Source organism: Protopterus annectens, chromosome 5.part0 (assembly GCF_019279795.1).
Source record: "Protopterus annectens isolate FY-2018-M chromosome 5.part0, PAN1.0, whole genome shotgun sequence".
NCBI classification, from domain to species: domain Eukaryota; kingdom Metazoa; phylum Chordata; order Ceratodontiformes; family Protopteridae; genus Protopterus; species Protopterus annectens.
In genome coordinates, this window is record NC_056735.1 from 47,570,500 (window position 1) to 47,595,641 (window position 25,142).

Below are 25,142 nucleotides of genomic sequence, written 5' to 3' on the forward strand. Positions count from 1 at the left end.
CTTCAGTGGAAGAGCTGGGGGTATTTACATGAGTGTAATAAGCCACTGATATAGTACAGTAAAGTGTTTTTTTCTTGCTCTTTTGTAGAAGAGCGGGGTGTGTTTATGTGACCGTAATAAGCTGCAGGTATATTGCAGTATAGTTTTTTTCTTGCTCTTTAGTGGAAGAGCGGGGGGATGTTTATGTGACTGTAATAAGCTGCTGGTATATTACAGTAAAGTGTTTTTTTCTTGCTCTTCAGTGGAAGAGCGGGGGGAGAGGTGTTTATTGTGAGTGTAATAAGCCGCTGGTATATTACAGCAAAGTGTTTTTTCTTGCCCTTCAGTGGAAGAGGAAGAGCAGGGGGTTTTTATTTGACCGTAATAAGCCGCTGGTATTTTACAGTAAGGTGTTTTTTTCTTGCTCTTCAGTGGAAGAGTGGGGGGGTTATGTGAGTGTAATACGCCATTGGTATATTACAGTAAAGTGTTTTTCTGTTGCTCTTCAGTGGAAGAATGGGGGGGGGTGTTTGTGACTCTAATAAGCCGTTGGTATATTACAGTAAAGTGTTTTTTCTTGCTCTTCAGTGGAAGAGTGGGTGTGTTTATGTGAGTGTAATAAGCCGCTGGTATATTACAGTAAAGTGTTTTTTGTTGCTGTTCAGTGGAAGAGCGGGGGGGGGGTGTTTACGTGACTGCAATAAACCGTTGTTATATTACAATAAAGTATTTTTTTTCTTGCTCTTCAGTGCAAGAGTATGAATGGTGTTTATGTGACTGTAATAAACCGCTGGTATATTACAGTAAAGTGCTAAAGTGCTTTATTCTTGCTCTTCAGTGGAAGAGCAGAATGCAATGGCCTGCTGGTATATTACAGTAAAGAGTTTTTTTCTTGTTCTTCAGTGGAAGAGTGGGTGGGTGTTTATGTGAGTGTAATAAGCCGCATGTAAACTACAGTAAAGTGTTTATTTTTTACTCTTTTGTGGAAGAGCGGGTGGGTGTTTTTGTGGGGTCTACTTTATTAACCCGAACGTTCAAAAGTTCAAATGCATAAAGATCAACACAGATGCATTGAACTCTTAAACGTTTGAAAGTTAATGAAGACAAAAAATTCACAGAAAAAAAAAAAGATGTAGGCAGGGGGAAGCCCCTCTGCACCCCCCACGTAGGGAGCTGCACCCCACTAAATGTACCAACACCAAGATCACACTACTTTGAAGTAAACGGAAATCTCCATCTACTTTCTGCTGTTCAGTGGAAGTTTGGGCAGAGGAGGTTATTTGACTGTAATAAGCCACTGGTATATTACAGTTAAGTGTTTTTTCTTGCTCTTCAGTGGAAGATGGGGTGGGGGTGTTTATGTGAGTGTAATAAGCCGGTGGTATATTACAGTAAAGTGTTTTTTCTTGCTCCTCAGTGGAAGAGTGGGGCTGTTTATGTGACTGTAATAAGCTGCTGGTATATTACAGTAAAGTGCTAAAGTGCTTTTTTCTTGCTGTTCAGGGGAAGAGTGGGGGGGGGGCTTTTATGTGACAGTAATAAGCTGCTGGTATATTACAGTAAAGTGTTTTTTTCTTACTCTTCAGTGGAAGAGCGGGATGTAATAGGCTGCTGGTATATTACAGTAAAGTGTTTTTTGCTTGCTCTTCAGTGGAAGAGCAGGGTTTTTTTATGTGATGTAATAGTTTGCTGGTATATTAGAGTAAAGTGTTTTTTTCTTGCTCTTTAATGGAAGAGCGGGGGGTGTTTATGTTATGTAATAGGTTGCTGGTATATTACAGTAAAGTGTTTTTTCTTGCTCTTCAGTGGAAGAGCGGGGGTGTGTTTATGTGAGTGTAATAATCTGTTGGTATATTACAGTAAAGTGTTTTTTTCTTGCTGTTCAGTGGAAGAGCGGGGTGTTTATGTGAATGTAATAAGCCGCTGGTATATTACAGTAAAGTATTTTTTTCTTGCTCTTCTGTGGAAGAGGGGGGAGGGTGTTTATGTGACTGTAATGAGCCTTTGGTGTATTATAGTAAAGTGTTTTTTTCTTGCTCTTTAGTGAAAGAGCAGTGGGTGTTTATGTGATGTAACAGGCTGCTGGTATATTACAATACAGTAGTTTTTTTCTTGCTCTTCAGTGGTAGAGCAGGAGAGGAGGGTGTGTTTATGTTATGGGGTGGGGGTGTTTATGTGAGTGTAATAAGCCGGTGGTATATTACAGTAAAGTGTTTTTTCTTGCTCTGCAGTGGAAGAGCTGGGGGCGTGTTTATGTGAGTGAAATAAGCCTCTGGTATATTACAGTAAAGTGTTTTTCTTGCTCTTCAGTGGATGAGTGGGTGGGTGTTTATGTGATGTAACAGTCTGCTGGTATATTACAGTAAAGTGTTTTTTTCTTGCTCTTCAGTGTAAGAGCGGGTGGGGTGTTTATGTGACTGTAATAAGCCTTTGGTATATTACAGTAAAGTGTTTTTTTTTCTTGCTCTTCAGTGAAAGAGTGGGGAAGGACGGGTTGTTTATGTGAGTGTAATAAGCCACTGATATTTTACAGTAAAGTGTTTTTTCTTGCTCTTCAGTCGAAGATCAGGGGGTGGTATTTAGGTGTGTGTATAACTGTAATTAGCTGCTGGTATATTACAGTAAAGTGTTTTTTTCTTGCTTTTCAGTGGAAGAGCGTTGGTGAGGGTGTTTATGTGATGTAATAAGCCACTGGTGTATTACAGTAAAGTGTTTTTTCTTGCTCTTCAGTGGAAGAGAGGGATGGGTGTGTATGTGACTGTAATAAGCCGCTGGTTCATTACAGTAAAGTGCTAAAGTTCTTTTTTCTTGCTCTTCAGTGGAAGAGCGGGGGGGGGGGCGTTTATCTGACTTTAATAAGCTGCTGGTATATTACAGTAAAGTGTTTTTTTCTTGCTCTTCAGTGGAAGAGTGGGGGGAGTGTATATGCGAGTGTAATAATCCGCTGGTATAGTACAGTAAAGTGTTTTTTCTTGCACTTTTGTGGAAGAGCGGGGGGTGTTTATGTGATTGTAATAAGCTGCAAGTATATTACAGAAAAGTTTTTTTTTCTTGCTCTTTAGTGGAAGAGAGGGGGGATGTTTATGTGACTGTAATAAGCTGCTGGTATATTATAGTAAAGTGTTTTTTCTCGCTCTGCAGTGGAAGAGCGGGGGTGTGTGTATGTAACTGTAATTAGCTGCTGGTATATTACAGTAAAGTGTTTTTTTCTTGCTGTTCAGTGGAACAGCGGTGTGGGGTGTGTTTGTGTGACTGTAATAAGCCATTGGTATATTACAGTAAAGTATTTTTTCCTGTTCTTCAATGGAAGGCGGGGGGCTGTTTATGTGAGTGCAATAAGCCACTGGTATATTACACTAAAGTTTTTTTTTTGCTCTTCAGTGGAAGAGCAGGGGTGTGTTTTTGTGACTGTAATAGGCTGCTGGTATATTACAGTAAAGTGTTTTTTGCTTGCTCTTCAGTGGAAGAGCATGGTGGGTGTTTATGTGACTGAAATAAGCCACTGGTATATTACAGTAAAGTGCTTTTTTCTTGCTATTTAGTGGATGTTTATGTGACTGTAATAAGCCGCTGGTATATTACAGTAAAGTGCTAAAGTGCTTTTTTCTTGCTATTTAGTGGAAGGGTGGAGGGGGGTGTTTATGTGATGTAACAGGCTGCTTGTATATTACAGTAAAGTGTTTTTTCCTTGCTCTTCAGTGGAAGTGCGGGGGTGCGGTGGGGGGTGTTTATGTGAGAGTAATAAGCCTCTGGTATATTACAGTAAAGGGTTTTTACTTGCCCTTCAGTGGAAGAGAAAGAGTGGGGGACTATTTATCTGACCATAATAAGCCGCTGGTATATTACAGTAAAGTGTTTTTTTCTTGCTCTTCAGTGGAAGGGTGGGGGAGGGTGTTTATGTGATTGTAATAAGCTGCTGGTATATTACAGTAAAGTGTTTTTTCTTACTCCTCAGTGGAAGATGGAGTGGGGGTAGTTATGTGAGTGTAATAAGCCACTGGTATATTACAGTAAAGTGTTAAAGTGCTTTTTTCTAGCTCTTCTGTGGAAGAGCGGGGGGTGGGTGTTTATGTGAGTGTAAGTCGCTGGTATAGCACAGTAAAGTTTTTTTTGTTGCTCTTTTGTGGGAGAGCGGGGGGTTGTTTATGTGACTGTATTAAGCTGCTGGTATATTACAGTAAAGTGTTTTTTCTTGCTCTTCAGTGGAAGAGCGGGTGGTTGTTTATGTGATGTAATAGTTTGCTGGTATATTAAAGTGTTTTTTTCTTGCTCTTCAATGGAAGAGTGGGGGGGATGTTTATGTGAATGTTAAAAGCTGTTGGTATATTACAGTAAAGTGTTTTTTTCTTGCTCTTCAATGGAAGAGCGGGGGGTGGTGTTTATGTTATGTAATAGGTTGCTGGTATATTACAGTAAAGTATTTTTTTCTTGGTCTTCAGTGGAAGAGCGAGGATGTGTTTATGTGAGCGTAATAATCCGCTGGTATACTACAGTAAAGTTTTTTCTTGCTGTTCAGTGGAAGAGCTGGGGAGGAGAGGGTGTTTATGTAACTGTAATAAGCCGCTGGTATATTACAGTAAAGTGTTGTTTTTTTTTTGCTCTTCAGTGGAAGAGCGGGCGGGGGGTATTTATGCGAATGTAATAAGCTGCTGGTATGTTACAGTAACGTGTTTTTTTTTTGCTCTTCATTGAAAGAGCGAGGGGGGGGCATTTATGTGACTGTAATACACTGCTGATATATTGCAGTAAAGTGTTTTTTTCATGCTTTTCAGTGGAAGAGCGGGGGGTGTTATGTGACTGTAAAGTGCTTTTTTCTTGTTCTTCAGTGGAAGAGCGAGCGGGGGGTTATGTTATGTAACAGGGTGCTGGTATATTACAGTAAAGTGTTTTTTTCTTGCTCTTCAGTGGAAGAGTGGGGGGTGTTCATGTGATGTAATAGGTTGCTGGTATATTACTGTAATTTTTTTTTTTCTTGCTCTTCAGTGGAAGAGCGGGAGAGGAGGAGGTGTTTATGTTAGTGTAATAAGCCGCTGGCATATTACAGTAAAGTGTTTTTTTTTCTTGCTCTTAAGTGGAAAAGTGGGGGAGGGGTGTTTATGTGAGTGTGAAAAGCCACTGGTATATTCTTCTTCTTTTCGCTTTTTCCCGGTTAGGGGTTGCCACAGTGGATCACCTGTCTGCTCATGATTGACAGTGGAGTTTTACAGTTTCGAGTTGCCAGCCTGGCGCCCAACCTTTCACAGGCACACACATGCACACACTCACAGCTAGGGCCAACTTAGAGTATCCAATCCACCTGCAGCATGTCATTGGGATGTGGGAGGAAACCGGAGCACCCGGAGGAAACCCACGAGACCACAGGGAGGACATGCAGACTCTGCACACAAGGCACCCCAGCCGAGGATTGTACTGGGGATTCTCTTGCTGTGAGGTGGCAACGCTAACTGCTGCACCACCGTGGCCACCCACCACTGGCATATTACAGTAAAGTGTTTTTTTCTTGTTCTTCTGTGGAAGATCGGTATGGGGGTTGTTTTATGTGACTGTAATAAGCCGTTGGTATATTACAGTAAAGTGTTTTTTTCTTTCTCTTCAGTAGAAAAGCAGGGTGGGGGTGTTTATGTGACTGTAATAAGCTGCTGGTATATTACAGTAAAGTGTTTTTTTCTTGCTCTTCAGTGGAAAAGTGAGGGGGGTATGTGATGTAATAGGCTGCTGGTATATTACAGTAAAGTTTTTTTTTTCTTGCTCTTCAGTGGAAGAGCGGTGGAGGAGGGGGTGTTTATGTTAGTGTAATAAGCCTCTGGTATATTACAGTAAAGTGATTTTTTCTTGCTCTTCAGTGGAAGAACGGGGGGGGGGGTGTTTATGTGATGTAATAGATTGCTGGTATATTACAGGAAAGTTTTTTTTCTTACTCTTCAGTAGAAGAGCGGGGGAGGAGGAGGTGTTTATGTTAATGTAATAAGCCACTGGTATATTACAGTAAAGTGTTTTTTTCTTGCTCTTCAGTGGAAGAGCAGGGAGGGGGGGTTTTATGTGACTATAATAAGCCGTTGGTATAGTACAGTAAAGTGTTTTATTTTGTTGCTCTTCAGTGGAAGAGCAGGGGCTGGTGTTTATGTGACTGTATTAAGCTGCTGGTATATTAACAGTAAAGTGTTTTTTTCTTGCTCTGCAGTGGAAGAGCGGTGGGTGTTTATGTGATTGTAATAAGCCGTTGGTATATTACACTAAAGTGTTTTTTTCTTGCTGTACAGTGGAAGAGCGGGGAGGGGGGATTTATGTGACTGTAATAAGCCACTGATATATTACAGTAAAGTGTTTTTTTCATGTTCTTCAGTGGAAGAGTTGGGGATGTTAATGTGAGTGTAGTAAGCTGCTGGTATATTACAGTAAAGTGTTTTTTTCTTGCTCTTCAGTGAAAGAGCGGGGTGTGTGTTTATGTGAGTATAGTAATCCGTTGGTATTTTACAGTAAAATGTTTTTTTTCTTGCTGTTCAGTGGAAGAGCGGGGGGGGGTGTTTATGTGAGTGTAAAATGCCGCTGGTACATTACAGTCTTCAGTGAAAGAGCAGGGGGGGTGGTTTATGTGACTGTAATTAGCTGCTGTTATATTACAGTAAAGTTTTTTTTATTGCACTTCAGTGGAAGAGACTTGGAGGAGGGGGTGTTTATGTGACTGTAATAAGCTGCTGGTATATTACAGCAAAGTGAGTTTTTTTGCTCTTCAGTGAAAGACCGGGGGCCGTTTATGTGACTGAAATAAGCTTCTGATATATTACAGTAAAGTATATTTTTCTTGCTCTTTAGTGGAAGAGCAGGGGGGCGGGGGCGGGTGTTTATGTGATGTAACAGGCTGCTGGTATTTTACAATAAAGTGTTTTTTTTTTCTCTTCATTGGAAGAGGAAGAGCGGGGTGGGGTTTACGTGAGTATAATAAGCCACTGGTATATTACAGTAAAGTGTTTTTTTCTTGCTCTTCAGTAGAAGAGGAAGAGCGGGGGGATATTTATGTGACCGTAATAAGCTGTTGGTATATTACAGTAAAGAGTTTTTTTCTTGCTTTTCAGTGGGAGAGCGGGGAGGTTGTTTATGTGACTGTAATAAGCCATTAGTATATTACATAGTGTTTTTTTCTTGCTCTTCAGTGGAAGAAGTGGGGGAGAGGGCATTTTTCTGAGTGCAATAAGCCACTGGTATATTACAATAAAGTGTTTTTTTCTTGCTCTTCAGTGGAAGAGCGGGGGGTGTTTTTGTGATGTAGCAGGCTGCTGGTATATTACAGTAAAGTGTTTTTTTCTTGCTCTTCAGTGGAAGAGCATGGTGGGTGTTTATGTGACTGAAATAAGCCACTGGTATATTACAGTAAAGTGCTAAAGTGCTTCTTTCTTGCTCTTCAGTTGAAGAGCTGGGGTGTTTATGTGACTGTAATAAGCCGTTGGTATATTACAGTAAAGTGTTTTTTTCTTGCTCTTCAGTGGAAGAGCGGGTGAGGAGGGGGTGTTTATGTGAGTGTAATAAGCCACTGGTATATTACAGTAAAGTGTTTTTTCTTGCTCTTCAGTGGAAGAGTGGGGGGTGTTTATGTGATGCAATAGGTTGCTGGTATATTACAGTAAAGTGTTTTTTTCTTGCTCTTCAGTGGAAGAGCGGGGGTGTGTTTATGTGAGTGTAATAATCCGTTGGTATATTACAGTAAAGTGTTTTTTTTGCTGTTCAGTGGAAGAGTGGGGCAGGAGTGGGTGTTTATGTGACTGTAATAAGCCACTGGTATATTACAGTAAAGTGTTTTTTTCTTGCTGTTCATTGGAAGAGTGGGGGGTGTTTATGTGATGTAATAGGCTGCTGGTATATTACAGTAAAGTGTTTTTTTTTTGCTCTTTTGTGGAAGAGCGGGGGGGTTGTGTGTTTATGTTGCAGTAATAAGCCGCTGGTATATTACAGTAAAGTGTTTTTTCTTGCTCTTCAGTGGAAGAGCAGGGGGGATGTTAAGTGACTGTAATAAGCCACTGCTATATTACACTAAAGTGTTTTTTCTTGCTCTGCAGAGGAAGAGCGGGGGAATGTTTTTGTAACTGTAATAAGGTGTTGGTATATTACAGTCAAGTGTTTTTTTCTTGCTGTTCAGTGGAAGAGCGGTGTGGGGGGTGTTTATGTGACTTCTATAAGCCATTGGTATATTACAGTAAAGTGTTTTTTTTTTTTGCTATTCAGTGGAAGAGCGGGGAGGGTGTTTATGTGACTGTAATAAGCCATTGGTATATTACACTAAAATGTCTTTTCTTGCTCTTCAGTGGAAGACGAGGGGTGTTTATGTGAGTCTAATAAGACGCTGGTATATTACACTAAAGTGGTTTTTTTTTGCTCTTCAGTGGAAGAGCGTGGGGGTGTTTATATGACTGTAATAAGCTGCTGGTATATTACAGTAAATGTTTTTTTCTTGCTCTTCAGTGGAAGAGCAGGGGGGGTGTTTACGTGACTGTAATAAGCTGCTGGTATATTACAGTAAAGTGTTTTTTTCTTGCTCTTCAGTGGAAGAGCGGGGGGTGTTTATGTGACTGTAATAAACTGCTGGTATATTACAGTAAAGTGTTTTTTTCTTGCTCTTCAGTGAAAGAGCGTGGGGGTGTTTATGTGACTGTAATAAGCTCCTGATATATTACAGTAAAGTGTTTTTTTTTCTTGCTCTTCAGTGGAAGAGCTGGGGGGTGTTTATGTCACTGTAATAAGCCGTGGGTATATTACAGTAAAGTGTTTTTTTCTTGCCCTTCAGTGGAAGAGAGGTGGAGGAAGTGGTGTTTATGTGACTATAATAAGCTGCTCGTATATTACAGCAAAGTGTTTTTTTTTTTTTGCTCTTCAGTGAAAGACCGGGGGGTGTTTATGTGACTGAAATAAGCTGCTGATATATTACAGGAAATTGTTTTTTTCTTGCTCTTCAGTGGAAGAGGGGGAGTGTTTATGTGACTTTAATAAGCCGCTTGTATATTACAGTAAAGTGTTTTTTTTCTTGCTGTTTAGTGGAAGAGCGGGGGGAGGGCGGAAGTTTATGTGATGTAAAAGGCTACTGTTATCTTACAGTAAAGTGTTTTTTTTTGCTCTTCATTGGAAGAGGAAGAGCGGGGGGTGTTTATGTGACCGTAATAAGCCACTGGTATATTACATTTTTTCTTGCTTTTCAGTGGGAGAGCGGAGAGGTGTTTATGTGACTGTAATAAGCCATTGGTATATTACAGTAAAGTGTTTTTTTCTTGGTGTTTAGTGGAAGAGTGGGGGGTGGAGTTTATGTGACTGTAATAAGCCACTGGTATATTACAGTAAAGTGTTTTTTTCTTGCTCTTCAGTGGAAGAGCACGGAGGGGTTGTTTATGTGACTGAAATAAGCTGCTGGTATATTATAGTAAAGAGTTTTTTTCTTGCTTTTCAGTGGAAGAGCTGGGGTGGGGGTGTTTATGTGAGTGTAATAAGCCTCTGGTATATTACAGTAAAGTGTTTTTTTCTTGCTCTTCAGTAGAAGAGGAAGAGCGGGGGGATATTTATGTGACCGTAATAAGCTGTTGGTATATTACAGTAAAGAGTTTTTTTCTTGCTTTTCAGTGGGAGAGCGGGGAGGTTGTTTATGTGACTGTAATAAGCCATTAGTATATTACATAGTGTTTTTTTCTTGCTCTTCAGTGGAAGAAGTGGGGGAGAGGGCATTTTTCTGAGTGTAATAAGCCACTGGTATATTACAATAAAGTGTTTTTTTCTTGCTCTTCAGTGGAAGAGCGGGGGGTGTTTTTGTGATGTAGCAGGCTGCTGGTATATTACAGTAAAGTTTTTTTTTCTTGCTGTTTAGTGGAAGAGCGGGGTGTGGGTGTTTATGTGACTGTAATAAGCCACTGGTATATTACAGTAAAGTGTTTTTTTTCTTGCTGTTTAGTGGAAGAGCGGGGGGAGGGCGGAAGTTTATGTGATGTAAAAGGCTACTGTTATCTTACAGTAAAGTGTTTTTTTTTGCTCTTCATTGGAAGAGGAAGAGCGGGGGGTGTTTATGTGACCGTAATAAGCCACTGGTATATTACATTTTTTCTTGCTTTTCAGTGGGAGAGCGGAGAGGTGTTTATGTGACTGTAATAAGCCATTGGTATATTACAGTAAAGTGTTTTTTTCTTGGTGTTTAGTGGAAGAGTGGGGGGTGGAGTTTATGTGACTGTAATAAGCCACTGGTATATTACAGTAAAGTGTTTTTTTCTTGCTCTTCAGTGGAAGAGCACGGAGGGGTTGTTTATGTGACTGAAATAAGCTGCTGGTATATTATAGTAAAGAGTTTTTTTCTTGCTTTTCAGTGGAAGAGCTGGGGTGGGGGTGTTTATGTGAGTGTAATAAGCCTCTGGTATATTACAGTAAAGTGTTTTTTCTTGCTCTCCAGTGGAAGAAGAAGATGGGGGGTGTTTATGTGACCGTAATAAGCTGCTGGTATATTTCAGTAAATTGTTTTTTTCTTGCTCTTCAGTGGAAGAGCGAGGGAGTGGGTGTTTATGTGAGTGTAATAAGCCAGTGGTATATTACAGTAAGGGCTTTTTTTCTTGCTCTTCAGTGGAAGAGTGTGTGGGGGGGGTGTTTATGTGATCTAACAGGCTGCTGGTATATTACAGTAAAGTGTTTTTTTCTTGCTCTTCCGTGGATGAGCGGGGGGTGTTATGTATGTGAGTGTAAGAAGCCGCTGGTATAGCACAGTAAAGTGTTTTTTTCTTGCTCTTCAGAGGAAGAGTGGGGGGTGTTTATGTCAGTGTAATAAGCCACTGGTATATTACAGTAAGGTGTTTTTTTCTTGCTGTTCAGTTGAAGAATGGGAGGGACGTTTATGTGATGTAATAGGCTGCTGGTATATTACAGTAAAGTGTTTTTGTCTTGCTTTTCAGTGGAAGAGCGTGGGGGGGGGTGTTTACGTGACTGTAATAAGCCGCTGGTATATTACAGTAAAGTGATTTTTTTCTTGCTCTTCAGTGGAAGAGCAGGGAGGGAGTGTTTATATGACTGTAATAAGCCGCTGGTATATTACAGTAAAGTGTTTTTTTCTTGCTTTTCAGTGGAAGAGTGGGGGGTGTTTATGTGATGTAATAGGCTGCTGGTATATTACAGTAAAGTTTTTTTTTCTTGCTCTTCGGTGGAAGAGCGGTGGAGGAGGGGGTGTTTATGTTAGTGTAATAAGCCTCTTGTATATTACAGTAAAGAGTTTTTTTCTTGCTCTTCATTGGAAGAGTGGGGGGTGTTTATGTGATGTAATAGGTTGCTGGTATATTATAGTAAAGTTTTTTTTCTTGCTCGTCAGTGGAAGAGTGGGGGAGGAGGAGGTATTTATGTTAGTGTAATAAGCCGCTGGTATACGACAGTAAAGTGTTTTGTTCTTGCTCTTCAGTGGAAGAATGGGGGAGGAGGGGGTGTTTATGTGAGTGTAATAAGCCGCTGGTATATTACAGTAAAGTGTTTTTTTCTTGCTGTTCAGTGGAAGAGTGGGGGTGTTTATGTGAGTGTAATAAGCCTCTGGTATATTACAGTAAAGTGTTTTTTCTTGCTCTTCATTGGAAGAGGAAGATGGGGGCTGTTTATGTGACCGTAATAAGCTGCTGATATATTACAGTAAAGTGTTTTTTTCTTGCTCTTCAGTGGAAGAGCGAGGGAGGGGGTGTTTATGTGAGTATAATAAGCCAGTGGTATATTACAGTAAGGGCTTTTTTTCTTTCTCTTCAGTGGAAGAGTGGGGGGGGGGGGTGGTGTTTATATGATCTAACAGGCTGCTGGTATATTATAGTAAAGTGTTTTTTTCTTGCTCTTCCATGGATGAGCGGAGGGTGTTGTTTATGTGAGTGTAAGAAGCCGCTGGTATACCACAGTAAAGTGTTTTTTTCTTGCTCTTCAGAGGAAGAGTGGGGGGGTGTTTATGTGAGTGTAATAAGCCACTGGTATATTACAGTAAAGTGTTTTTTTCTTGCTGTTTAGTGGAAGAGCGGGGGGTGTTTATGTGATTGTAATATGCTGCTGGTATATTACAGTAAAGTGCTTTTTTCTTTGTCTTCAGTTGAAGAGCTGGGGGTGGTTTATGTGACTAATTAGCTGCTGGTATTTTACAGTAAAGCGTTTTTTTTTTTGCCCTTCAGTGAAAGAGAGGTGGAGGAGGTGGTGTTTGTGTGACTGTAATAAGCTGCTGGTATATTACAGTAAAGTAGGTTTTTTTGCCCTTCAGTGAAAGACGGGGGGGGGGGGTTATGTGACTGAAATAAGCTGCTGATATATTACAGTAAAGTGTTTTTTTCTTGCTCTTCAGTGGAAGGGGTGGTGTTTATGTGACTGTAATAAGCCGCTGGTATATTACAGTAAAGTGTTTTTTTCTTGCTCTTTAGTGAAAGAGCGGGGGGCGGGTGTTTATGTGATGTAACAGGCTTCTGGTATTTTACAGTAAAGTGTTTTTTTTTTCTCTTCATTGGAAGAGGAAGAGCGGGGTTATGTAAGTGTAGTAAGCCACTGGTATATTACAGTAAAGTGTTTTTTCTTGCTCTTCAGTAGAAGAGGAAGAGCGGGGGGGTGTTTATGTGACCATAATAAGACGTTGGTATATTACAGTAAAATGTTTTTTTCTTGCTTTTCAGTGGGAGAGCAGGTAGGGTGTTTATGTGGCTGTAATAAGCCATTGGTATATTCCAGTAAAGTGTTTTTTTCTTGCTCTTCAGTGGAAGAAGCGGGGGAGAGGGCATTTATCTGAGTGTAATAAGCCACTGGTATATTACAATAAAGTGTTTTTTTCTTGCTCTTCAGTGGAAGAGCAGGGGGGTGTTTATGTGATGTAGCAGGCTGCTGGTATATTACAGTAATTTTTTTTTCTTGGTCTTTAGTGGAAGAGCGGGGTGGGGTGTTTTTGTGACTGTAATAAGCCATTGGTATATTACAGTAAAGTGTTTATTTTCTGGCTCTTCAGTGGAAGAGCGGGGGATGGTGTTTATGTGACTGTAATAAGCCGCTGGTATATTACAGTAAAGTATTTTTATTTTGCTCTTCACTGGAAGAGCGGGGAAGGTGGTGTTTATGTGAGTGTAATAAAACACTGGTATATTACAGTACAGTGGTTTTTTCATTTTCTTCAATGGAAAAGCCGTGTGGGGGGTGTTTATGTGAGTGTAATAAGCCACTGGTATACCACAGTAAAGTAAAAACAAGCTGAGCAAGCCAAGAAATACTCCCCAAACTGTTGGAGCACGGAATGGTGCTAAGTGAAACCAAACAGCATCAAAAATAGTAATGAATGCAGTACTGCAAAAAGTAATCCAAACAGAATTTATTTAAAGCGCTTTTCGTCTGCTACTAGTGGCAAACTTCTTCAGAATAAAGACATATTCTAATCAAACACATTTTATACAAGTCACATGATTAATTAATAACCGAATTAAGTGCTCGTTAAACTTTAAAAAGGCAATGGTAAAAATTCCAATAGTAAAAAATTACAATAATAAAAATTTCAATGGTAGAAAATAACCCTAATAAAGAAAGGGAAAAATTGGTTAAAAACTCATTTATATATTTACATTCATGCAATGTATAAACAACAGGGTATAACTTGACTACTCAAGTGTATTTAATACTTGGTTAGTGTGATACTGCTATGTGAAACAGTCTATCTCTTAAGGCTTAACATACTGAGGAGACAGCCTATAGAACATGCTTCATTCAGACCAGGTGGGTGATAGGATTCCAACCTGATTTGCCAGTAAAGCTCTAAAACTAGTAGTTTTAGTGCAGACGGACCCCCTCTGCTGTCATTGCAAACTTGGTCAATTCCTATAAATTTGAATTGGTGGTTTGGATATTCTGAAACATGTTTGGCCAATGCGTTAGTGAGCTTACATTTCCTGATAGCATACTGATGTTCATAGATTCTTTCTTTAAGTTTACGTTCAGTTTTGCCAACGTAATGGGCAGTACAGTTTTGACATTGAGCTAAATATACTAACATTTTTGAATTACATGTAAGTCTGTGTTTAAGTTTGTATTCACCCTTATTGGTATTAAATCTATTAGATTCCATGATGTATCTGCAATAATTGCAGTTGTGACATCTAAACATCCCTGGTGTCCTGACTGGTAAGTGTTTCATCTCAAACCAAGATTTTAAATTCCTCCCTTTTTTGTAAGTCACTAAAGGTGTAGTGCCTAATTTGGTGGATACTGTTGAATCCACACCAAATAATTGCCAATTCTTAAGGATGATGGACCACAAAAAATTGCTGTCCACTGTGAACGTAGTGATGAATCTAGGAGTGTCAATCGAGTCTGTCCTACTAGCATCCACTTGTTCGGTGTCGTCAGTTATCATTGTACAAGTCACCTTGTTCTCCTTTGCTCTAACTTTAAGTAGTGGCACATAAAACTTGTTGTTCCTTTTCATGTTGATCTCATCTATGAGTTCATCAATTAACTGAGTGGGGTACCCTCTACTTAAAAACATAGTTTTGAGTGTGTTACATTCAACTAAAAAGTCTTCCTCTTTACTACTGATTCTGGCTGCTCTAACAAGCTGCCCTTTCACCACTGCACGTTTCTGTCTGTAGGGGTGGCAACTTGTGAAATGAAGGAAGGTGTTAGAATAAAGCGGTTTCCTGTATATCTTAGATGTATAACAAGCCATATTCTTGTCTTTGGATAGAAGGATGTCAAGGTACGCTATTTCATTACTACTGAAAGTAGAGGTGAATACTAGAAAATCAGTAGTGTCATTCAAAAAATCGATGAATGTGGTGGCTTCTGCTTCAGTCCCATTGAAAAGGACAAAGATGTCATCCAAATACCGGGTGTAGAATATTAGTAAATCGGAAAACATGGGGTTGTTGAGTATGTATAAATGTTCCCACTGGGCCATGACCAAATTGGCCACGCTGGCTCCATAAGGTGAGCCCATCCCAACTCCCACTGTCTGCAAGTAGTGATTATCGCCAAACATGAAGTAGTTCCTGGCTAGTGTTAAGTCAAGTAATTCTGTTACCAATGAGATGTCATGCCCCTTAGCCCCTCTAGCTTTTAACCTGTCACATACCCATTCAATAGCTATTTCCTGGGGGATACAGGTGTAAAGATCTTTCACGTCTATTGAGAGCATGTTGTATTGTTGATCGAAACTTAGTTCATTAATTTTGGAAAGGAAGGACCATGAATCTTTACATATCTGAGACTCAAGAGGAATGTATTTACTTAGAATATGGTCTACTACCTTAGCACATGCGTAGGTAGGTGATCCACGACTGTCAATGAGTGGACGCATGGGAGGATTAGTGATGTTCTTGTGAATTTTTGGTATTCCAAATAAATACGGTATCCTAGGATGTAATGTGGTCATGTAATTGTACTGGTCCTGGTTTATCCTTCCTTCTATAAACATCTCTTCCAAGTGGTCTTTAATTACATTGTAAGCATTATTGATTTCATTCTTTGAACTCACAACATAAGCAGGAGTATCTAGAATTGTTGCCATACGGTCCATGTAGTCACTGTTGTCGAAAATCACGACCCCTCCTCCTTTGTCTGGTTTACATATACATAAGTTGTTCATGAGAAGAATACGGATGTTTTCAATTTCTTCACTGTTGGTGTGTGGGAGGATGTTCGTCCGATTCTTTATATGCCTCCTGATGTCAAGCTCACATATTAATTCAAACATAGCTAAAAGTGGGTGTAATGGAGGGTTGTAAATGCTAGGGATATGTAACCGGTTGTTGTCTCGCAAGTGTGCTCCTCCTCCCATCATAAGTTTAAAGTTTAGTTTACGTGTAAAAATTTTGACATCAATAATGGCTTTAACCAAGTCCATGTGGTGTTGTGGAATGTATGTAAAACCCTTGGCCATTAAGTCAGCCATTTCAGTTGATATGTCAACTCTGGAAAAATTATACACTTTGAAATCTCCTGAGGAGTTGGTGACAATGTTAGATTCTAGATGTGTTGTTACTACAATTGACTCTACTTCCTCTGTACTGACTACAAGTTCTGAGTTGATAAGTGAGCCCAAATTATGGGTTAACGGTTGTTCCTGGGTGGGTAAGAGTAATTCTGACGTTGGCGTTGCACTTTGGGTCTTGCTCCTAAAAAATTGCCTTGACCGTTGTTGTTATGGTGACTATCCGTGTTGTTCTTGTTCTGTAATCTCTCACTTCTACGTAGTTCATTGGGGGGCTCAATTCTCTCCATACTCTGAACTTCATTCTCATTGTCATCTTCATTTGTATAGGGTCGGGGCTGGTCAAAGGGGACAACATTGGCTTTAGTAAAATTGAGTGTATGTCCATTGTTACGTGTAGTGTCATTCCCCCTCCATACCTGACTGGGTGCAGGTTTGGGATACGCTGTCCCTTCCTTATATGCCTTAGTGTCCCTATCCAGTTTTTTTGCTTTCACAGCTTGCAATTTGACCAAATGTTCATCTATGTTACTGAACAATTTACTGTATTCAAATCTATAACTATCAAACATTGCGTCAGTTTTAATCAATTTATCCAATACTGTTGCTTCTTCATTAAGTTGGTCAATTTGTACTGCATAATGTTTACTCATAATTTTCAACATTTCAAATCCATGTCTATCATACATACTACACAAATCTAAGTGGAACTCAGAGTTTGCAATAAGGCCTGTGGGATATTGATAGTGCCTTAAACCTTTTGGTACAATTTTCCTTGTTACACATTCGTTAAAATAAACTATTTCAAGTTTCAATTTTTTAATTTTAAATAAAATACTGTCCAATTGTTTCAGTTTGTTCTGAATGTCAATGTTAGTATTAATAGTGTCAGCCTGAGCATTGGTGGTCGATTTTCCATAAGTGAATGATGGATTAATATTAATCCAATTTAAAAAATTAGGTACGTTGTTGTTATTTGCACTCACCAAAGCAGGTTCATTAGTACTTGCTCCTACTGTTGTAGCCATGCTACTGGAAGGCTGTGCTTCAATGTTCACTTGGTTGTCGCTAACATTTACTTGGTTAGCTGAAAAAGTGTCTGTTTGAATCGCGTTAGTTTTCCTTGGATGTCGCACCACGGATGTGTTGGTATTAACTACAGTTGTTGAGAGTTCTGCAAGTTGTCGTGATTCCACGTCGGCTGGATTTCTCCTCTGCCAAACAAAGTGTGGTTCAACGTCGGCTGGACTTCTCCTCTGCCTAGATTTACTGGTGCAACCTAACTCTACTTCGTACGTCACGTTACAAGCATCAGGGGTAGGCTTATTGTTGGTAATGTACACGGGTCGCTGTTCAGCTCCTGAATAAGTTTTATCATAAGGGATACAATCCACTTTATCATTAATGTCAGTTCTCAAAGTGTTTTATTATTGTAATTTTTTACTATTGGAATTTTTACCATTGCCTTTTTAAAGTTTAACGAGCACTTAATTCGGTTATTAATTAATCATGTGACTTGTATAAAATGTGTTTGATTAGAATATGTCTTTATTCTGAAGAAGTTTGCCACTAGTAGCAGACGAAAAGCGCTTTAAATAAATTCTGTTTGGATTACTTTTTGCAGTACTGCATTCATTACTATTTTTGATGCTGTTTGGTTTCACTTAGCACCATTCCGTGCTCCAACAGTTTGGGGAGTATTTCTTGGCTTGCTCAGCTTGTTTTTATACAGTTGGTGTTCAATCATTCTTTGGTATACCACAGTAAAGTGTTTTTTTCTTGCTCTTCAGAGGAAGAGTGGGGTGGTGTTTCTTTGAGTGTAATAAGGCACTGGTATATTACAGTAATGTGTTTTTTCTTGCACTTCAGTGGAAGACGGGCGTGGTGTTTATATGAGTGTAATAAGACACTGGTATATTACACTAAAGTCTTTCTTTCTTGCTCTTCAGTGGAAGAGCGGGGGGGTGTTTATGTGAATGTAATAAGCCGCTGGTATAGTACAGTAAAGTGTTTTTTTCTTGCTCTTTTGTGGAAGATCGGAGGAGTGTTAATGTGAGTGTAATAAGCTGCTGATATATTACAGTAAAATGATTTTTCTTGCTCTTCAGTGGAAGTGTGAGGGGGCGTTTATGTGACTGTAATAAGCCGCTGGTTTATTACAGTAAAGTGTTTTTTCTTGCTCTTCAGTGGAAGATGGGATGTGTGTTTATGTGTTTGTAATAATCTGTTTGTATATTACAGTAAAGTGTTTTTTCCTTACTGTTCAGTGGAAGAGTGGGGGGATGTTTATGTGATTTTAATATGCCGCTGGTATATTACAGTAAAGTGTTTTTTTCTTGGTCTTCAGTGGAAGAGCGGGTGAGGAGGGGGTGTTTATGTGAGTGTAATAAGCAGCTGGTATATAACAGTAAAGTGTTTTTTTCTTGCTCTTTAGTGGAAGAGCAGTGTGGGGGTGTTTATGTGACTTCTATAAGCCATTGGTATATTACAGTAAAGTGTTTTTTTTTTTTTGCTATTCAGTGGAAGAGCGAGGGTGGTATATTACACTAAAGTGTCTTTTCTTGCTCTTCAGTGGAAGACGAGGGGTGTTTATGTGAGTCTAATAAGATGCTGGTATATTACACTAAAGTGTTTTTTTTTGCTCTTCAGTGGAAGAGCGGGGGTGTTTATGTGACTGTAATAAGCCGCTGGTATATTACAGTAAAGTGTTTTTTTCTTGCTCTTCAGTGGAAGAGCAGGGGTGTTTATGTGACTGTAATAAGCTGCTGGTATATTACAGTAAAGTGTTTTTTTCTTGCTCTTCAGTGAAAGAGCGTGGGGGTGTTTATGTGACTGTAATAAGCTCCTGATATATTAAAGTGTTTTTTTTCTTGCTCTTCAGTGGAAGAGCTGGTGGGTGTTTATGTCACTGTAATAAGCCGTGGGTATATTGCAGTAAAGTGTTTTTTTCTTGCCCTTCAGTGGAAGAGAGGTGGAGGAAGTGGTGTTTATGTGACTATAATAAGCTGCTCGTATATTACAGCAAAGTGTTTTTTTTTTTTGCTCTTCAGTGAAAGACCGGGGGGTGTTTATGTGACTGAAATAAGCTGCTGATATATTACAGGAAATTGTTTTTTTTTGCTCTTCAGTGGAAGAGGGGAAGTGTTTATGTGACTTTAATAAGCCGCTTGTATATTACAGTAAAGTGTTTTTTTCTTGCTGTTTAGTGGAAGAGCGGGGGGGCGGGCAGGAGTTTATGTGATGTAAAAGGCTACTGGTATCTTACAGTAAAGTGTTTTTTTTGCTCTTCATTGAAAGAGGAAGAGCGGGAGGTGTTTATGTGACCGTAATAAGCCACTGGTATATTACATTTTTTCTTGCTTTTCAGTGGGAGAGCGGGGAGGGTGTTTATGTGACTGTAATAAGCCATTGGTATATTACAGTAAAGTGTTTTTTTCTTGCTCTTCAGTGGAAGAGCACGGAGGGGTTGTTTATGTGACTGAAATAAGCCGCTGGTATATTATAGTAAAGACATTTTTCTTGCTTTTCAGTGGAAGAGCTGGGGAGGTGTTTATGTGATGTAACAGACTGTTGTTATATTACAGTAAAGTGTTTTTTTCTTGCTCTTCAGTGGAAGAGTAGGGGTGGGGGTGTTTATGTGAGTGTAATAAGCCTCTGGTTCATAGGTTCATAGGTTCATACTAGGCTATCTGCCCTAGGGCATTTATAAGCCTAGCCAGAATGTGTTTGGCTTTCGCCACCCATTTTAAATTTATTTTGCTATGCCCTTTTTCGAGGTTAGTATACTGTGCCTCTGTCTAACAGTGACACAGAAGTGATACCCGGGGTAAACCTACGATCTTCCATCCACTCATCAAGATTCCTCTTGAAGAGACTCAATGAGGGACTTTGCCTAACCTGGACTGGGATTTTATTCCAGAGTGAAGGGAGCCTCTGGGTTATGAATCTGTCCCTCCAGCATGTCCTATTTATTTCAGTGCTGAGGTTAAAGTCTCTCGAGCGCATAGCTCGATGGGATTTGGATTTTCTGAGGTGCAGCATGTCCATTAATTCCGGGTTGGACATGGCTTTATACGTCAGGCACAGATCGCCTCTGAACAGGCGGTATGCCACTGAGTAGAGCTGGAGTTTCTTTAACCGGGCAGCATATGGCATCTGTTTGAGCCTATATTACAGTAAAGTGTTTTTTCTTGCTCTTCAGTGGAAGAAGAAGATGGGGGGTGTTTATGTGACCGTAATAAGCTGCTGGTATATTTCAGTAAAGTGTTTTTTTCTTGCTCTTCAGTGGAAGAGCGAGGGAGGGGGTGTTTATGTGAGTGTAATAAGCCAGTGGTATATTACAGTAAGGGCTTTTTTTCTTGCTCTTCAGTGGAAGAGTGGGGGAGGGGGTGTTTATGTGATCTAACAGGCTGCTGGTATATTACAGTAAAGTGTTTTTTTCTTGCTCTTCCATGGACGAGCGGGGGGTGTTATGTATGTAAGTGTAAGAAGCCGCTGGTATAGCACAGTAAAGTGTTTTTTTCTTGCTCTTCAGAGGAAGAGTGGGGGGTGTTTATGTGAGTGTAATAAGCCACTGGTATATTACAGTAAGGTGTTTTTTTCTTGCTGTTCAGTGGAAGAATGGGGGGAACGTTTATGTGATGTAATAGGCTGCTGGTATATTACAGTAAAGTGTTTTTGTCTTGCTTTTCAGTGGAAGAGCGTGGGGGGGTGTTTACGTGACTGTAATAAGCCGCTGGTATATTACAGTAAAGTGATTTTTTTCTTGCTCTTCAGTGGAAGAGCAGGGAGGGGGTGTTTATGTGACTGTACTAATCCGCTGGTATATTACAGTAAAGTGTTTTTTTCTTGCTTTTCAGTGGAAGAGTGGGGGGGGGTGTTTATGTGATGTAATAGGCTGCTGGTATATTACAGTAAAGTTTTTTTTTCTTGCTCTTCGGTAGAAGAGCGGTGAAGGAGGAGGTGTTTATGTTAGTGTAATAAGCCTCTTGTATATTACAGTAAAGAGTTTTTTTCTTGCTCTTCAGTGGAAGAGTGGGGGGGTGTTTATGTGATGTAATAGGTTGCTGGTATACTACAGTAAAGTTTTTTTTCTTGCTCGTCAGTGGAAGAGTGGGGGAGGAGGAGGTATTTATGTTAGTGTAATAAGCCGCTGGTATACGACAGTAAAGTGTTTTGTTCTTGCTCTTCAGTGGAAGAGCGAGGGAGGGGGTGTTTATGTGAGTATAATAAGCCAGTGGTATATTACAGTAAAGTGTTTTGTTCTTGCTCTTCAGTATAAAACCTCCACGCCAAAAGAGCCAAGAGAGTAGAGAGTAGTTTGAACGCTCTTTATTAGATACAAAACGTTTTCGCCCCTGCGCTGCAGAGAGCTTCATCAGAAACATTGACAATAGGAAACAAAGCTTTTTAAATCAGTCAGTCATGATGTAATTTCCTCAAAAACAGTGTGTCAATCGACAAAAAAACAAAAAAACAAGGAAAAACCAATGTTCTTTCCTAAATCCTATTATATTTTCTTATGTAAAAAAATTACATGTATATATACTAAAAAAATCAGTAAGTTATATATATTAAATTAAAATAACATATAAAACTAAGTACTATATTAAAATACCAAGACCATACCTAAATAAGGTATAATCAATAGCTACATGTATCTAAGTAGTTAAAAACATAAAAGTGGACTATCTTTGGTAACTTTTATATCTGAGTAGGGAAGAGATGTTACATGATTCATTGAGACCAGGGTAAGAGTAGGCATCAACCCCAATTTGCCACTCTAATTCCCTCGTCTCCAAGAATAGTGCTTGGGGTCCACCTCTAGGTCCCATAGAAACATGTTCAATCCCCATGAACTCGAAACTGTGGCCATTATTGTTGATTATATGCTTAGATAAAGCATTATCAAGTTTTTTATTTTTTATTGCATACAGATGCTGGTAGATTCGATCACTAAGTCTACGATCAGTTTTCCCTATGTAAAAACAGGGACAACACACACAAAAAGCAACATACACAATTGATTTTGTGTTGCAATTAATTCTAGTGTGTATGTTGTATTTCGTATTCCTGATCGTAAACGAACTACCAGTCTTCATATATTTACATCTATTGCAAAAGCCACAAGGGGCACTACCCACTTGCCTTGAAATGTGTGAAGGATAAGCACACCTTTGAAGTAGTTCCTTCAAATTCTTACCCCTTCTGTAAACAATCGACGGTGATGGACCCAACTTCTGAAGTAAAAAAGCACAGTTGTATATAAAGTACCAGTTCTTTTTTATAATTGCCCATATAGAGCCTACTTCTTTGAAGAAGGTTAATACAAAACTGGTACTGAAATCAGGAGCAGGTTGGGTAGTCGTATCAGTATTAATTTCCACGATAGAACAATCTAGGTTTCCTGAATCATATGGGTGCTCAATAATGGACAACCCATAAGCATTAGAATTTAGTAAAGGTTTGTAAAAGCCAGAGGTTCTTTTCATAACAACCTCATCAATAATTTCATCAATCATAGAAAGCGGGTAGTCCCTGTTAGAAAAAAGGTCTTTTAAGAAACTACACTCAGTTTCAAATGCCTCCTGGGTGCTACACATCCGCACCGCTCTAACCATTTGGCCCTTAACAATCGATCTTTTCTGTTTAGGAGGATGATTACTAGAATAATGTAGAAAGCTATTGCAATAGGTGTCCTTCCTATAAATGCAAGATAGATAGCAGTTGTTACATAAGTCTTTCATCAATTTAACATCTAGATAATCGATTTCAGATGAAGAGAAGTGTGAAGTAAACTTCAAGAATGTGGACGACGCATTCATCAACTGTAACAACTCAATGGCTTCACTCTCAGAGCCTTCAAAGAGGATAAATACGTCGTCCAAGAAACGTGTGTACAACTTCACCCTTTCTTTAAAATTAGGATTGACCCTAAAAAACTCTTTTTCCCAATAAGCAACTACCATATTGGCCACACTACCGCCACAGGGGGACCCCATGGCGATCCCCTGTTTTTGCAAGTAGTATTGATTATCAAACAGGAAAAAGTTAGAAGAGAGGGTGATGTCCAATAATTGAGTTACAGTGGATATTTCTTCCCTTGTTGCCCCTAATCGCATCAACATAAGTTCGACCCATTCTACCGCTTCTAAATGCGGAATAGACGTATATAAGTCAACTACGTCGATTGTTAAAAAATTATATGAAGGGTCAAAAACAATATTATTGATAGATCGCAAAAAGGACCAAGAATCCTTACAAATTTCAGGAATATCCTTAAGATATTTTGTAAGGATACCATGAATAACCCTAGCTGAAGGATGAGTAATGGAGCATCTACCATCAACCAAGGCACGAAATGGTGGGTCCCCTAGATTTTTATGTATTTTTGGGACACCAAACATCACAGGTACCTTGGGGGAGGAAATGTTGCTGAAATTGAAGGTGTCAAGGTCTATAAGACCATCAATGAACAGATCCCTAAAGTAGCCACTAATCTTTTTATGTGCCCCTACCATCTCATTCAAAGATGAGCGTTCATATGCTGGTGAGTCCAAGACAGTTTGCATTCTCCTATTATAGTCACAGACATCAAAGATGACCAGGCCTCCACCTTTATCCGGTTTCATTACCCGGACGGGTAATTGGGAGACCTGTGTAAGTGCACTCCTTTGTTGTTGAGTTATATTACTTTGGTGTCTGGACCCTTGTACTTTTTCGAAAAGATGTCTAAGATCTAACTCGCAAATATTTTCGAAAATGCTCAAATTAGGGTGGAGTGGAGGATTAAAAGTGCTGAGTAATTTAAACATAGGACATTCACCAATAGTATTGTTATCAAACAGTGGAAGAGCGAGGGAGGGGGTGTTTATGTGAGTATAATAAGCCAGTGGTATATTACAGTAAAGTGTTTTTTTCTTGCTGTTCAGTGGAAGAGTGGGGGTGTTTATGTGATGGTAATAAGCCTCTGGTATATTACAGTAAAGTGTTTTTTTCTTGCTGTTCAGTGGAAGAGGAAGATGGGGGCTGTTTATGTGACCGTAATAAGCTGCTGATATATTACAGTAAAGTGTTTTTTTCTTGCTCTTCAGTGGAAGAGCGAGGGAGGGGGTGTTTAGGTGAGTATAATAAGCCAGTGGTATATTACAGTAAGGGCTTTTTTTCTTTCTCTTCAGTGGAAGAGTGGGGGGGAGTTTATGTGATCTAACAGGCTGCTGGTATATTACAGTAAAGTGTTTTTTTCTTGCTCTTCCATGGATGAGCGGAGGGTGTTGTTTATGTGAGTGTAATAAGCTGCTGGTATACCACAGTGAAGTGTCTTTTTCTTGCTCTTCAGAGGAAGAGTGGGGGGTGTTTATGTGAGTGTAATAAGCCACTGGTATATTACAGTACAGTGTTTTTTTCTTGCTGTTCAGTGGAAGAGTGGGGGGATGTTTATGTCATGTAATAGGCTGCTGGTATATTACAGAAAAGTGTTTTTTTCTTGCTCTTCAGTGGAAGCACATGGGGGGGGGTTTACTTGACTGTAATAAGCCGCTGGTATATCACAGTAAAGTTTTTTTTTCTTGCTCTTCGGTGGAAGAGCGGTGGAGGAGGGGGTGCTTATGTTAGTGTTATAAGCCTCTGGTATATTACAGTAAAGTGTTTTTTTCTTGCTCTTCAGTGGAAGAGTGTGGGGGGGTGCTTATGTGATGTAATAGGTTGTGAGTTATAATAATCCATTGGTGTTTTACAGTAAAGTGTTTTTTCTTGCTGTTCAGTGGAAGAGCGGGGGTTGTTTATGTGATTGTAATATGCTGCTGGTATATTACAGTAAAGTGCTTTTTTCTTTGTCTTCAGTTGAAGAGCTTGGATGTGGTTTATGTGACTAAATAGCTGCTGGTATTTTACAGTAAAGTGTTTTTTTCTTGCTCTTCAGTGGAAGAGGGGGTGCTTATGTGACTGTAATAAGCCGCTGGTATATTACAGTAAAGTGTTTTTTTTTCTCTTCATTGGAAGAGGAAGAGCGGGGTTATGTGAGTGTAGTAAGTCACTGGTATATTACAGTAAAGTGTTTTTTCTTGCTCTTCAGTAGAAGAGGAAGAGCAGGGGGGGGGGTTATGTGACCATAATAAGCCGCTGGTATATTACAGTAAAATGTTTTTTTCTTGCTTTTCAGTGGGAGAGCGGGGAGGGTGTTTATGTGGCTGTAATAAGCCATTGGTATATTCCAGTAAAGTGTTTTTTTCTTGCTCTT